The 14,424-nt window shown below is 35.8% G+C and overlaps 1 protein-coding gene across 10 annotated transcripts in view; it reads right to left on the reverse strand.

The window, feature by feature from the left end:
- The window catches only part of LOC115219411 (zinc finger MIZ domain-containing protein 1), a 453,289-nt gene that overhangs the window by 101,048 nt on the left and 337,817 nt on the right, over window positions 1–14,424 (reverse strand). The window contains exon 1 of one of the 10 annotated variants that reach the window (XM_029789621.2): window positions 5,405–5,698. The exons of the other annotated variants lie outside the window; for them this stretch is intronic. The gene's annotated coding sequence lies outside the window, so the exon portion shown is untranslated. Of the gene's footprint in view, window positions 1–5,404; window positions 5,699–14,424 lie in introns of those variants that run through there. 10 annotated transcript variants of the gene reach the window in all.

Genomic DNA, 14,424 nt, shown 5'->3' on the forward strand with positions numbered 1-14,424 from the left:
CATTATACTCCATATGACGACTGAATTGTTCTAATAGAGGGTCACCTTATGAAGGAAAGACAGAAAAGAAATACCCCACTCAATCAACCCAATATAATATCATCACATAAATCCTGAACTATTTACAAATATTTATAACAAAACAGATATTTCTTGTTATTTTTACAAAATATTCAGTAACTTTAATTTACTGGAAAACTTTTCTAACATTATATTCAAGCAGCTGAATTTAGAGACACAGTATTATTTTTGAACCTATAATAAACCCAACTTTACTTATGATTTGCACAAAAACAAAACTGAAGGTATTATTGAGCAGAATATTACTTTGGCTCAAACATGTAGAGTGTACACAGATAAAGCTTTGGGATTTAAGTGACTTGAAGAAATTGTACAAGTTTATCAACCCCAAATCATTTTATTATGAATCAAGAGTTACTACTATTCTCATAAAGATGCACAAACTAAGAAAATATATACCTCTTGTATTAGTTATTAAACAAGGATAATCTTATATTTTTATTCAGGCAGAATGGATTAATAAATATATAAAGATGATTGGGAACTGTCATTGTATATGATATATATATCAATTGTATTTTTAAAAATTACTTTGAAATAATGAGAAAAAGAAATCTGTTATAAGCTTGTCCCTTCAATACTTCCGGACTTTCTCATTCCTCCCCTCACATTCAGATAGTGATAATTTGAAATGGCCCTCCCACATATGCCTGATCCACTTAATGACCTGCAATATATGAAAATAAATCAATAAGCTTTAGGTTTCTTACAACTTGTTCCTCATATGGAGTACTTTCTCAACAGTATAAGTTCCACAACAAACTTATAAAATAAACTTTAGCTCAAATGTTCACAATGAATTATTCAGATAACTGTCATTTTACAATTCTCTAAACTACTACAGGAATTTGATACATACAGATTTCATTCATAAAATATAAAAACAGCACATTTTAGAATATATGAGAAGTACTGACCCTAATAAAGGTGTTAAACTCAAAGCTTATCACTGCTATTAGTTTTTGCTTTAATGAGCTTAATTAGCTAGATGCAAGCAATGATAAAATCCGATTTGTGTATATGTGTGTGTGTGTAAGAATGTGTAGATCAGGACTTAAAGCTGTTATTGTTGACATTTGGAGAGAAAATTGAAGGCAATATTTTTACCAGGGATTTTAAGGTTTAAAACCAATGTGATTCTGACTATGTAGGAGTAACTCTAGGTTCAGAAAATGACAGTTCAGTGAACTATTGCTAAACAGAAGATAACTTTGTTTGTTTTTAAATCTTGTGTCCAAGAAATATTTTATACAAAACATGTATGAACCAGACATGAAGGGCACATTAAAATATGTTCGGTTAATTTGAGTTCGGAAAATTGGAAGTTAATGCAACTATATGTTATAGAAAGACCAGAGGTTGGTTGTGGCCAGTCCTGAAAAGCAAAATCTGGTATTGTAGGGGTAAGGAGCAGAGTGGCTATATCATGAAGATGGGCCAAAAATAAAAGGTTTTCAGTAGGGAGGGTCTATTATTAGTGAAGAGGTATTTTTCTTTATCTTGATGTAAACAAAAAATACTCAACGAAAGAATAAAAGGAACTAATTTGATAATGGCCAAATAGATATAAACTGTATCGGGTTTCATTCAAATCTACAAAACTCTAGCTAATGGAATTTAACCAAAGTATGTAACCCGAAAGCAAAATAACTACACAACTATCTACATAACCGCCAGTTTATTTAAGGATTTACCAGAAATAACCAGGAAGTAAATGGTGTAAACCTTAAGAAAACTTAGTCAAGCCGAAATGCTAAGAGCAAAAGTGGCAAGTGAAGGGAGGTTACTAGGCAAAACTATGTAAGTTATGCTTGAGTAAAAAGGAAAAACCGGTGTTTTCAATGAACTGGCATGCTCTAAAATTATTGAATATGTTAGACTAAGCTTATCTTTACATGAAGACTTTTTAAAAACTTTCTTTTTAGTACTTTCTAGTTTTTATTATTAAGAAAAAGTACCGGGTTTAAACATCAGTTAACTCAAACATACAAATGATTTCCGATTGATAAAACACCTAAGTCAATTAATTTTCAAGCATGAATTCAAATTCAGAGCAGTTCCTATTCCCAAGAAAGAACAGGAAATCCCACACTATACATATATTTCTGATACATCTATTATTCTCTACCTGCTTTACTTCTGACAAATGAATTTTTTTTCATGTCCTCTGAACAAGGCAACCAGTACAAATGGACCGCCAAACGAAACCTGCTGTATTTATTTCTAGGATTCTTCTATTGAAACATCTAACCAATTTCATTATTCTGATTCCAAAGAGACAAACCTTACACAAGCATGTGTAAATGTGTCTGCATGAATCACCTCCTACTCAATCCTCTACATATTTTTACAATAAGGATGTAAATGTGACTAATGAAAAAAACTGTAACCAATTGAATCATATTTTTATATAGAAATCTAAAACAAACAAAATTTAAAAGAATGTTACACAAGTATTATGGGGGGTAAAATTGGATGAGGTATCCAAAAAGATGTTTAGATATTCAGTAAATCAGAGTAAATAACGACTAATAATCAAACTTTTTGCATAAGCCCGTTATACACAATGTAATTTGAACAACACAATACGAGTAGAGAGAGAAAAAAAAGACATGTTTGGTGTGTTGTAAAGCTAAACACTGGTCAAATACTCTATTTACTAGCATCTTGTTAACATTCATTTTTAGATTAAGAAGCATGCTTTTCAGAAACCAGGAACAACCTAAAACTATTGTTAACTTTTTAAAACAAGACAAACATAAGAGCCATTTAATAATGTTATGGCGCATAAAGAAATCTTTGTACAAGTCGTAGTTAGATATTTTCTTTAAAAAATACAAAATTTACTTGATAATAAAAGAGTGTACAAATAGTGCTAATTTCAGATATATTTGCTTAATCGTATATAGACAAATAAACCAAATAAGTTTCCCATTGAAAACGATATTCTATCTCCCACTCTTTTATGTGTGTGTGTATATATATATAAACATACATATATACACAAAAACACGCGCGTATAAATATATATAAATATATACATACTAGATTGAAAATATTTACAAAAAATAGGAACTGCATCTATTTTTAAAAACGACATAGTTTATATTTTCTCATTATTAAATAATGAAATAATATTAATATTAAAGAAGAAATGCGTAAACAATGAATGGCTCCAAATATTTTCGTGAAACAATTGATCGGTACCTTGGTATACTGTAACAGCTACTCTAAATATAATTAACCTGAGAATATTGTTTGAATAAATATTTCCAATTTAAAATGAGGGAAAACATCACTAAAAATCTTACAGTATTAATTTGAATTATCAGATTTTCAAGAGTGAGTAAACAATGGATTGAAAGACAGAAAGAACAAAAGGAAAACGAATAAAGGACCAACGGAGAAACAAGTTGGAGCAACTAAAGAAAAAACAGCCGTTATATTCGGAATATTTGTGAATAAAAGTGAAAATACGACGATTGATGAGATAATGGGCAAATTAATAAGTTTTTGCATTCAGTTTATTCGATGACACGAAGATAGTATGAGAAAAGAATGGATATTGGTTGTAAACAATGAATAAATAAGAATCACACTTCTCCATTCCACAAATTTTAACAATAAAAAGTTGTCAATGAACAAATTAAAAAATAACAGATGACAAAAGATGTATTCAATGAACGGTATTAAAGTGATGCAGACAATAGAACGAGGTTGATTTTTATTGCTTGTTAGTTTTGTTGTTGACGCTTGTTTTTTTTGTTTTTTTGGCAAATGGAATCATCAAATGAAACCTTTATTATATTAAATGAAGCAGTCTAAATACTTTAAAACTAGTACCATGAAAAACAAATGTTCTTGAAAAGTTAAACGGGCTGGCTAATTTCATAGAAATGTGTAACATCTGACATAGGCTAAGCAAATTAGACAAGAGGGGGGAAATAATGTGATAAGACAGCTACAGTAGATAAAAATTATCAGCAATGTTCAGGGTTGACAACTAGTTTCTAGGTCAAATAAAAAGAAGTACGAAGAAAAATAGTTTTAATAAGGAAAAAACAATCGAAATGCAAGAGAGAAAAATGCACAAACAGTTTATACAATAGCTTCGATGTTGGAGAGAAATATTGAGGATGTCTACAAGAAAACAGTAAATAACAATAAATAAATAAGGGGTATTCTAAAAGTGAGCGGAAGACGAATAAGATCCATTAATCTAAATTAGTGAAGAGCGACGAGTTGGAAATAAGATCGGATGAAATAAATACAAATTACCTAGCAATTAATAGCGTAAATATTAGTTGAGAAACTATCACAGATGCAAATGTTTAAACACCAGACACAAAATAAAACGAGTGTAATCGTTGAAAACAATAACAAATGAAACTGGAAAATTAGCATCTAAGATTTCTCAATTTATAGAAATGTTTATAGAATATGTGAGTATATATATATATATATATATATATATATATATAAGTTCTAGTTATCCCATCAAGTTTGTTGAGCTAATTACAATGTTGATTTGAGAAAATAAAAGAATTTAAATGGAACCAGAAAAAAATTAAAAAGAGAAAGAAAAATACAGAAGGAGTCCAATAAAAGAAAACAAATAAAGAATTGTGGGAAAAGGAGGCTTGAGAAAAGTAAATAAAAAAGGGGAAATGATGAAAAGAAAGGCTCCATGACACGCAGGCGCAGAACACGGTTGCGAAGAAGCACATGTTTTCTGGCCAAGGAGGGGACGGAAGAGTCGTAACATCAGAAATCGATTAAGACTAACAAATATAAAATTCTGTGGATGAATAAATTTCAATGTAGAAGGAAATAGGAACAAACTAGCTTTAACCAGAAAGAAATAAAAGCGATAATTTGTATGATTTCAGCGGAAGAATAGTTTAAAAGCAAAAACCTGATAGGCATTTTCCCAACTTCACACGATCCCGCTTATTCTAATATTTACATGACGAATACATATTATAAATTACATTTATTGCATCTATATGCCTAAAAGTTATAAAGTTTAACAACTACAGATGAAAACATTAAATAAGGAAGAAAACTTTTACAGCAGCAGCTGTAGTAACTTCGAATGCGACCTAAGAAATGCATGTATGTGCGTATATATATATAAATATACATACATACATATATATATATATATATATATATATATATATATAATACACACACACATGCCCCTTTGCTGTTAGATCATTTACCGGTATATTCATTGATCAGATAACGTGCTAAGAAAGAAACATTAGGAAACCGATTTTAAACAAATGTGTAACTAATAGTGAAAAAAAAAAGTCCTTACCACGTCGAAATCTTCATGATTGAAATTTTGTTGTGAAGATCCCACCGTAAAATGTCTGTTGTTAGCTGAGTATTTTAAAGTTTCTTTTCTTTCCAAAAATCTTAAATATTAATCCGTTCTGTTGCTTGTTTGGGGAAATAACATGCAAACACTGCTGTGTTGTATTAACCTTTTCAGGAGTGTTAAGATTATAAATACATGTAATAATAGATATACACGAGTTTGTTATATGTACATATAATAAATATTGATATGTGTGTTTATGAAAATATGTGAGTTATAATATATATAGGCTGTTTTGTCTATAGAAATATATATAAATACTTGATGTTGTTTCAAATAATTTTTTATAAATAAATATCAAAATATGTATATATAAGAGAAAGAGAGAGAGAGAGAGAGGGTGATAAAAAAAATATATATGAATATATGTGTGTATATCACAAACAACACATACACACACACAGAGAAATTGTAATATGATTACTACTCCTACTACTACTGTTATTGAAAGTGTTGCTGCTGTGAGGAGTAGTACTTGCGTATTGTAGTGTGGAGGAAGGGAGGGAGGGAAAAATGAGAAAGCGAAGGGAGGGGAAGGAGAAAAGAAGGAATGAACGAACGAACTAAGAGGAGACAGAGGAGGCCTTAGCACCTTCGCAACAATGCTATACAGCTTTGTTAATGGCTGATGTACTTCTTGGGTCGTCGCAAAATGCCCTATTCAGCACTTCCTACACAATAGTCAGTCGGTGCTGATGAATATTAATCAGGGCTAGGGCTGTGGCCCGAGAATGAGGATATGATAACAAGACAACTATAGCAGCGAGACACAGAGAGAGAGAGAAAGAAAGGAAGGAAGAGAGGCGGCGATATATAGAGAGAGGGGGAGAACGACGGCAACAACGGGAGGAGGAGGAGGACGACGATGAAAACGTTAGCAGCAGCAGCAGCGGTGGAAGTGCTACATTAGTATGACTGGATAACTAGATTGTTTCTCTCTGGTGGTTAGAAGAATTAAAGCAAATATTTGAATAGATTGTGATCTAAGTATGTTAAGAGAAAGAAAAGGCAATAACAAAACAAAAACCAAAAAGAAAGAAAGACTACAAATAAAAGAGGAGAGAAAAATCAGGTAACAACTGCAGGTAAATGAGTAAATAAATATAATGTCCCGAATATATTAAACAATTAATGCAATGTCTGACAGAACAATTAATAAAAAAAAAAACGAAAACAAAACAATAAAAATTATCTGCGGAAATATCTAGTTAGATGTAATTTTCAGTTTCTACAAAGGTCATGGATAAAAATCAAAAACAAAACCAAAAAAATAACTCACGGAAAAAAAATTAATAAAGTAAACAAAAACGGCGTAAACACGGGGTGAGTGTGTGTGTGTGGCGGGGAGAGGAGGGTGATGTTGGAGATGTTTGGAATTTTATTTTGAAAAGAAATAATGCCATTTGGAAAGAGATAAGTGAAATAAATCAATGTTTGAATTAGGGAGTGGGAGAAGCGAGCAGCAAATAAAATAGGCGGATGGTTGGAAGAATACGAAGGAAAAGATTGCTGCTAGGGTAAACAAGTACTGTTTACAAACTAAGGACTATTTATAAGGTGAACGATTTTATAGAGCCAACGAGATAAGACAAGCCTAAACTTGTGGACAATTTTAACGTCTTGTCAGATTTTTTAATGGTAGAAAAAGGAAAGCCATTTTATACGGTATTTTACGGGCTTTGCGCCATTTAATACATATTGCTCTCTCTCTCTCTCTCTTTTTTTTTTCTTTCGGTTTTAATATTTGAAATAAAAATAAACTTTAAAAACCTTACAAGGTAGACGAGACATTTTTATTAGCAGTGTACGAGAAGAGGGAGTGTATGAATAGTTTTTCTGATTTGGTGGGGAGGAAGAAAAGTATTAGTAGTTTTTATTAGTAAGAAACTAGTCAGCAAGTACTTTATGAATATTAATTTGATTCCCTCGCCCCCGTGTCCCTACCACCACTACCACCACCGCCGCCGCCACCATCTGTCTCGCCTCCTCCATTCTCGGTCGGTAAAGCGCTGTTCAACATCTATCTTCAGTTTTAGCTTCTGTCCTGTCCCAGCAAAGCCCAGTGATCTGCATAGTGTAACAGAGACAACGTTCGAAGTGCAAATAAATAATGTGGATCGTTGGTTGGTAACTGTGGCCTGTTGCTCCCCCGAGGGAGAGGGAGGGAGAAGAAAGAGATCTGGCACCTCTCCACACACACACACACACACACACACAAACGTCGAGCAGAGAGAGAGAGAGAGGGAGGGAAGAGAAAGAAAGAAAGAAATGTAGCGAGTGAAAGGGAGAAAAGGAGAGAGAGAGCAATTAAAGAAATGTGGAGATAGAGATCAATGTTAACAACTCACTACATCGCTTCCTTCACCGATATCATCAGCTAATAAGTTAATATTACTTATGTAACTGGCTTTCTTTTCTTTTATTACATGGTTTCCTTTTCGCTGGTTTCTGCCTGAGAAAACAGCAGTTTATTTACATCTATTCCTGTTAGAAAAGTCACCACAAATCAATAGAGAAGACGACTACCATAAGTTTGTGATGAATAAACATGCATTAGATTAGCTAATTTTGACAGAATATAACAAAGCTGGGCGACATGATGCGTTCGTGGGGGGAAAATAATTATCACGACAGGCATTTTTGATTTGAAAATTAAAAATGTTAGCTCTGCAAAGCTTTAGATAAACCTAACAACATAATATTAGTATGTCAAAGTAAACGTATGCATAAATACGAATATTTGTATTTGAATTTGTACATAGATATATATATATATAAGTGTTCACGCCTATCTGTGTGTGCACACACGAGAAAGAGAGAAGAGATAAAAATATTGCTCATTCAGGTGGGCTTTTGTGTACGTGTGTGCGCGGCCAGGTATAAAGCTACTCTCGACTCTGAGCTCTTAGAAATAAAACCTATATCTATGTGTAAAGCGGAATGTGCTGTGTGCGTGTGTGTATATACATACACACACGCACTCACACACATAGAACAGCCCCGCTTTGCACCACACTGCTGTTTACATACATGTATTAGTGTGTGTATATATATATATATACACACACACACGTACAGAGTCGCGCGCAGACATAAATGTACTTATATCACGTATGTTAGACAAACAAACACGCTTCAGTGTCGTTCATCTATTTTTATGTTGTTTGTCATTGGACTACGGCCATGCTGGGGCACCGCATTGAAGAATTTCGGTCGCACGAATCGACCCCAGTACATATTTCTTTTGTTTTCTAAGCCTAGGACTTACTCTGTCGGTTTCTTACGCCGAACCGCTACGTTACCTAGACGCCACCATCTGCGGTTGCACAAACGGTGACGGCGGACAAACAAACACACACACATACATACACGCCAGGCTTCTTTCAGTTTCCGTCTAACAAATCCACTCACACGGTTTTGGTCAGCCCGAGGCTGTACCACGCAGTGGGAGTGAACCCGGAACTATGTGGTTGCGAAGTAAATTTCTTACCACACAGCCTGCGCCTGCCTATGTGTGTGTGTGTGTGTGTTTAATAAAAAAAAATATTTGGATCTCGGTCAAAATTTTTGACCAAGAATGTTTAGTCGCTAGATTAACTAAACTAATCAGGCTCGTTCGGTTAGTGTATAAGTGGTTGAGTATCCCGCAAACACGTGTAACTCTTAATGTAATTCTCAAATGGAATTAGCATGACACGGGCTTCAATACAGTTTCCGTAAGGCCATTTCCACTCGTGACACTTGCCCATGTTGTGACACCGCAGAATCGAAACTGAGTCCATGGTATTGTGAAATGAACTCAAGCATGCGCCCATACATACACACACACACACACCCATACACACACAGACAGACAGAGTATGTGTGTGTATGTATATATATATATATATACGCGCGCGCAGACGAATTGTGTGTGCGTGTGTATAACGTGCTAAACGCACGTAAGCATGTACGATAAAACAGCGCGCGCGCGCTTCGCATATTTAAATATAAAATGACTAATAGATTTGGTATAAAATTTATCAAAACGGATGTTGACTATTTTAGGCTGGGTGTCTGTCTGATTATCTGACAGCAGCGGCAACAGAAGTAGTTGTAGAGAATGAGAAAAACCTGGTAGTCTTCCTATAATGTTTAGTGGAGTAATTAGAGACGGCAAACATTAACAAATGCTATATAACATGCATAATATTTTATAAGCGACGGAAGCACAGGCTTCACCGAATTGATTTTCCTCTTACCGCTTGGCTATTTAGCAATCAACGATCACAATAACTTTAGAAGAACATCAATTAACATTTAAAAGTACAGTTATAAATTAAATTGATCTATATTGTTTAAGGAGGGAACTGATATTTTTTTCCAGTCACGTCTTGACAATCTGTGTTTTTGAACTGAATAGTGAAATTAATGATCGATTGCATAATCTGCTTTTTGTTTTTCTTTTTACATGTCGATGATGACTATAAGATCCCGTATGAACCTTTCGGGGTCGATAAATAAAGTACCAGTTTCGCACTGGAGGTCGATGTAATCGACTTAATCCCTTTGTCTGTCCTTGTTTGTCCCCTCTATGTGTAGCCCCCTGTGGGTAGTAAAGAAATATGTAAGATCCCGTATGAAGGTGGATGGGGTTGAAACTTATTTTATCGATCCTCCCGAAACGTAAAATGCAAAAGTCGACGGGATCTGAACTCAGAACATAAAGCGATATAATAACCTGTCATTTTATTTGGTACCCTATTGAATTACAGCTAGAGAAATGATTTTTAAGAAGACCACAAAACTGGGGAAAGAAATGTAGATTTAATTGACTTCTATATTTGATTGGTACTTATTTCTTCAACTTCAAAAGAATGAAAGAAACAGTCGATCCTCTACGTGATCGGAACTAATAACATAAAGCTCATTTAATCGTTTCTATCAGGAATTTGGCCAGATGTGGGTAGTTGACTATCGATTCCAGTACCTTGGCAGGGTTTGAAATCTGAACGTAATGACCCGGAACATACCTCAAATAATTTTCTCTGGCGCTACCTTTCTTAATAATGGTTTCAAATTTTGGTACAAGCTAGCAAGTTTGCAGGTAGTGGCTAAGTCGATTATATCGATCATATCGACCCCGACGTTCAACTGATGCTTATTTTAATGACCCCGACTGGATGAAAGGTAAAGTCAATCCTAGCGGAATTTGGACTCAGAAGGTTAAAAACGGACGAAATGATGATAAACAATTCGCCTGACGTGCTAACTCTTCTACTTTTCTTAATAATAATTATCTTTAATTTAGGTACAAGGCTCGGCAATTTTGAGCGGAGGGGAATAATTGATACCGTCGACCGCAGTATTTGACTGGTGCTTTTAACAATCTCAGAGGGACGAAAAGAAAAGTTGAGCCCCAACAGGATTCAAACTCAGAACATAAAGAGCTGGAAGAAGTACCAAAAGGCATTTTTCCAATGCTCTAAAGATTCTGCCAGTTCACACCCTAATAATTATAAATTCTGGTTTTATTGGCCACAAGGGCTAACATAAATCAAAAAAATATGTAAGGACAAACACAGGATGAAAAGTACAAAGGGTTTTGCAAAACAGAAAAGTCACAGCGAAAAATATAACAAATAAAACTCCCAATAGGGAGGGGGTGCTTTGATAGGTTACTTGTGGAAAAACCCATAAAAGCCAAGGGAGCCTGGTCAAAAAGGCGTAGAGAACCCCTTCTTTAATATTACATTTTTTTTCTTCCCCCAGGTGTAACCTCAGAATTCGTCCCTTCATACTGGCCATTTTACCGACATTCACCCACCTTTCAATAAATTTGCTACAAGACAGCACTTCCCTCTAAACTCTTGTCTTCCTTTTCAAGTGGAACTTTAAAAAGTTGATGAGGCCTTGGCCAACAAGGAAAGTGTCTGACTTTAGCCCTTTCAAATGGGTCCACCACTAGACACTAGGACAAAGGAATATTGCCTTGCCCTCCTGGTTAAAGGAGGTTGGCAGGGCAATCTTCCCTATGGATTCAGCTGATAGCTGGATCCGTCCTACATGCGACAATAGCTGCTCAACATAAACCCACAGGTCAGCAATACTTGGGCACTGGACAAGTGCTTGCAGAACGGTTTCGTCGCGCTGAGTGCACCTCGGGCAGGCCTCGCTGACGGCACTTCCGTGCTGGTAGAGTTTATCTCGAACAGGCAGAGCCCCTCAGTAGCACCGCCAGGCGAGGGACCTTTGGAAGTTATCCATGAGCCCAGGCCCAAAAGTTCTTACGAACAGACTGTTTAGCTGATAATTGTTGATGCCTAGAGTTTCCCTGAGAATGTCGTTGCACTTTTCCTCCACTAACCCTCTATAGAACGCTAGAGTGGAACTACTACCGATTGCATTGCCAGCTTGGTGGAGGGCAGTGAGAGCTTGACGGCACTTGTGGTGCCCATATAATAATAAGTAAGTAATTCTAATTTAGGTGTAAGGCCAGCAAGTTCAGAGGAGGAGGTTAGTCAATTACATCAACCTCAGTGCTCAACTGGTACTTATTTTATCAACCCTGAAAGGATGAAAGGTAAAGTTGATCTCATGAGAATTTGAACTCAACGTAAAGATGGATGAAATGCAGCTAAGAATGCTAATAATTCTGCAAGTTCACCAACTTAGTAGTAGTAGTAGTAGTAGTAGTAGTAGCAGTAGTAGTAGTTGTTGTTGTTTCAAATTTTGGTACAAGGCCAGCAATTTCAGGGGTTGGTTAAGTCAATTACATCAACCTCAAAAGGGTGCAAAGGCAAATTTGAACTCAGGAAATAGAAAAGCTGCTAAGCATTTTGCTGGTTTCAAATTTCAGTACAAGACCAGCAAGTTCAGGCAAGGGGGTAAGTTGATTACATCAACCCCAGTGCTCAACTAGTACTTATTTTATCGACCCCCCAAAAAGGATGCAAGCCAAATTCAGCCACAACAGAATTCAAACTCAGAACAAAAAAGACAAAATTCTGCAAGCATTCTGACTAGTGTGCTAATGGTTCTGCCAGCTTACAAGCTTATAATAATGATGATGCCCTAATGTAGTACCAGGCAGTGGCTCTCATGGCTACTGATCTTAACTGATTGGAAGTGTTATCATGTACATTGTTTTGTCTTGGTATAAAAGATGGGTCACAGCAAATATTCTGCTCAATACCACAGATTTGCTTGTCAGTTGTTTGACCTTAACCAGTTGAGCATGTCCCTTAGTGGCTGACGATATGTGCATCTCTGATCACGAGCAGAAGTAGTAGGGAAGCATCATAGGCATGTGTTGAGAGGAATTCTTTGGGGTTTGGATAATTCACCTCTGGAAACATGGGCGTTTTGATCAACATCCTTAAACAACCCTTATTCAGGGACCTTTTGAGTAGGATGGGTTACTCGATCAGAAGAAAATTCTAACTGGGCCCCACCTGCAAGGTCATGGGCTGTTTATCTTGATATGAGATCACCATGTCGTGCACATATGGTTGTGATGCATGTACCTAGTGTACCCTTATCAGACAGGTAGTCATGATGGGTATACTGGGCTTCGTATATTTTACCCCAGTGTCACTTTGATGGCATGCGCTGCTCTCTCACTCAATAATAATAATAATCCTTTCAAGTTGATTACATTGACTTTAGTACTCAACTGGTACTTATCTTATCAACCTCGAAAGGACGAAAGGCAAAGTCAACCTCAGCAGAATTTGAACTCAGAATGTAAGGATGGATGAAATGCCACTAAGTACTTTGCTTGACATGCTAACAATTCTGCCAGTTTACTGCCTTAACAACAAAACAGTGATGATGATGATGATGATCCTTTCTACTATAGGCACAAGGCTCTAAATTTTGGAGGGGGTGGGGGCTAGTTGATTACATTGACACCAGTGCTCAACTGGTACTTATTCTAACAACCCCAAAAGGATGAAAGTCTGAGCTGAACTCAGAATGTGAAAACAGACAAAATGCTCCAGTGTGTTGTTGTTGTTGTTGATGATGATGATGATGATAATAACAATATTAATCTTTTCTACAATAGGCACAGGAGTGGCTGAGTGGTAAGTAGTTTGCTTACGAACCACATGGTTCCAGGTTCAGTCCCACTGTGTGGCACCTTGGGCAAGTGTCTTCTACTATAGCCTCAGGCCGACCAAAACCTTGTGAGTGGATTTGGTAGATGGAAACTGAAAGAAGCCTGTTGTATATATGTTGTATATATATATATATATATATATATATATATATAAATATATATATATATGTATGTATATGTTTGTGTATTTGTGTTTGTCCCCCCAACATTGTTTGACAAGCGATGCTGGTGTGTTTATGTCACTGTAACTTAGTGGTTCGGTAAAAGAGACCAATAGAATAAGTACTAGGCTTACAAAGAATAAGTCCTGGGGCCGATTTGCTCAACTAAAGGTGGTGCTCCAGCATGGCCAAAGTCACATGACTGAAACAGGTAAAAGAGTAAAGAGTAAGGCCTGAAATTTGTGAGGAAGGGGTAAGTCAATCACATTAACCCCAGTACTTGACTGGTACTTAATTTATCGACCTTGAAAGGATGAAAGGCAAAGTCAGCCTTGATGGAATTTGAATTTGGAACATAAAGACGAGCAAAATACCCCTAAGCAATTTGCCTGGCACAAGGCCAGCATGATCGGGGGAGGAGGCAAGTTGATTACGTCACTTCAGTACTCAACTGGTATTTATCCTATTGACCCCGATTCTGCCAGCTCACCACCTTAGTAATAATAATATTAGTTTTCTACATAAAAACGGACATTTGGTTTTTAGAAGTACAAAGTAATTGTTGTGACATTCATTCTTTAGGCAAATGCCAATGGAGACAGAAAGGTGGGGATTTTAAGCTGAGTTAGAGAGTGAGGTCACCATGAACTTTGTACTGTTCAATTGAATCACTCCTATACAACACTAGTATTCAT

This window comes from Octopus sinensis, linkage group LG1 (assembly GCF_006345805.1).
Source record: "Octopus sinensis linkage group LG1, ASM634580v1, whole genome shotgun sequence".
In the NCBI taxonomy this organism is placed as follows: Eukaryota; Metazoa; Mollusca; class Cephalopoda; order Octopoda; family Octopodidae; genus Octopus; species Octopus sinensis.